The 2465-nt window shown below is 60.7% G+C and overlaps 1 pseudogene; it reads left to right on the top strand.

Annotated features, from left to right (window-relative positions):
* The first annotated feature begins 101 nt into the window (after window positions 1-101).
* Window positions 102-2380, top strand: LOC104916889 (annotated as a pseudogene).
* Window positions 2381-2465: the final 85 nt, after the last annotated feature.

The following is a 2465-nucleotide window of genomic DNA, read 5'->3' on the forward strand; positions in this document are numbered from 1 at the left end:
ATCCCATCCCATCCCATCCCATCCCCATCCCATAACCCCACTTTCCCATCCCCATCCCCATCCCCATCCCCACTCCCACCCCACCCCACCCCACTCCACCCCACTCCCCACCTCCCCCAGTGTCTTCCCAGTGCAAGATCCTGCGCTGCAACTCCGACTTCGTGGCAGCCACGCTCAACCTGCGCGGCTCGAGCCGCTCTGCCGCCTACTGCACGGCCCTGCGCTCCTACTCGCACTGCACACGCCGCACGGCGCGCACCTGCCGCGGCGACCTGGCCTTCCACTCGGCCGTGCACGGCATCGAGGACCTGATGATCCAACACAACTGCTCCAAGGACGGTCCCACCTCACCTCCCCGGCCACGCGCGCCGACGCCGGATCACCAAAGCTTCCCAGCTTCGGAGATGTGCGACTACGAGAAGACGTTCCGCTCCAAGCACGGCCGCCCGCCGCGCTACCAGCACTGCGCCGCCTTCGGGGACCCCCACGTCCGCACGTTCCACGACGATTTCCACACGTGCCGGGTGGAGGGAGCCTGGCCGCTGCTGGACAACGAGTACCTCTTTGTGCAAGCCACCAGCGCGCCCGTGGCTGAGGGCTCCAACGCCACCGTCACCAGCAAGGTGTGCGGCTGCAGGGGGCGGAGGGGGCCAGACCCCGTCGGTGCCAGGGATCCACAGTGCATCAGGAGTCACTGGGGGGGCCAGGGAACCCATCATGTATCAGGGGGCACCAGGAGGGACCAGGGGTCCTGTAGGTGTTTGGGACCCCTTAGAGTGCCAGGAACCCCATAATGTGACAGGAGGTCACCAGGAGGGACAGGGATCCTGTAGGTGTTTGGGATCCCATAGAGTGCCAGAAACCCCATAATGTGCCAGGAGGTCATCAGGAGGGACCAGGGATCCCAGAGGTGTTTGGGATCCCATAGAGTGCCAGGAACCCCATAATGTGCCAGGAGGTCACCAGGAGGGACCAGGGATCCTGTAGGTGTTTGGGATCCCATAGAGTGCCAGGAACCCCATCACGTGCCAGGAGGTCACCAGGAGGGACCAGGGATCCCAGAGGTGTTTGGGATCCCATAGAGTGCCAAGAACCCCATAATGTGCCAGGAGGTCACCAGGAGGAGCCAGGGATCCTGAAGGTGTTTGGGATCCCATAGAGTGCCAGGAACCCCATAATGTGCCAGGAGGTCACCAGGAGGAGCCAGGGATCCCAGAGGTGTTTGGGATCCCATAGAGTGCCAGGAACCCCATAATGTGCCAGGAGGTCACCAGGAGGGACCAGGGATCCTGTAGGTGTTTGGGACCCCGTAGAGTGCCAGGAACCCCACAATGTGCCAGGAGGTCATCAGGAGGAACCAGGGATCCTGTAGGTGTTTGGGACCCCGTAGAGTGCCAGGAACTCCACAATGTGCCAGGAGGTCACCAGGAGGGACCAGGGATCCTGAAGGTGTTTGGGACCCCGTAGAGTGCCAGAAACCCCATAATGTGCCAGGAGGTCATCAGGAGGAGCCAGAGATCCAACAGAGTGCCAGGGACCCACAGTGTATCAGGGGTCCACAGAAAAGCCAGAGAACCCATAAGAAGTCACAGGGTCACCAAGAGGCGCCAAGGACCCTATAGGGGGACAGGGACCCACCAGTGTGTCAGGGGTCACCAGGAGGAGCCAGGGACCCCATAATGTATCAGGGGGTCACCAGGAGTGGACAGAGATCCTGCAGAGTTCCAGGGACCCCGCAGTGTGTCAGGGGTCCCAGAGGTGCCTGCAACCCCTTAGGGTTCCAGGAGGCCCGTAATATATCAGGGGCCCCAGGAGCTACAGGAAACCCCAGAGGGTGACCCCCACAATGTGTTTGGGGAGCAGGAGGGGCTCAGGGATCCTGTAGAGTGCCAGGGACCCCGAAATGTATCAGGGGTCCCCAGGAAGTACAAGAAACCCCATAAGATGCCAGGGACCCCACAGTGTGTTAGAGGTCACCAGGAAGGACAGGGATCCCATAGAGTTCCAGAGACCCCACAGTGTGTAAGAGATCCCTAGGAGTTTCAGGTATCCCATAACAAGACAGGGGTCACCAGTAGGGGGCAGAAACCCTATAGGGTGCCAGGGACCCCATAATGTGTCAGGGGATCCCCAGTAGGCACCAGGAACACTACAGGGTGTCAGGGACCCCATAATGTTCCAGAGATCCCTATAATGTGTCAGGGATTCTTAGGGGATCCCTGGCACCCTATGGGGTTTCTGGCACCTTCTGGGGACCTTTTGGGTGTCTCTGTCCCCTCCTCAGGGTCCTTGGCACCCAATGGGTTCCTTGGTTTTGCATCGGTATCTGATGGGTTGTCAGGGTCTCTGGGGGGGTTCGCAGTGCTTTACGGGGGTCCCTGATGGGGGGGTGGGGAGAGAAATGGCTTTGAACCAAAGGAGGGGAATGTGGGTGAGATGTGGCTGAGGAGGGGAGGAGAGGGCAG

Source organism: Meleagris gallopavo, unplaced genomic scaffold (genome assembly GCF_000146605.3).
Source record: "Meleagris gallopavo isolate NT-WF06-2002-E0010 breed Aviagen turkey brand Nicholas breeding stock unplaced genomic scaffold, Turkey_5.1 ChrUn_random_7180001950526, whole genome shotgun sequence".
Classification (NCBI taxonomy): domain Eukaryota; kingdom Metazoa; phylum Chordata; class Aves; order Galliformes; family Phasianidae; genus Meleagris; species Meleagris gallopavo.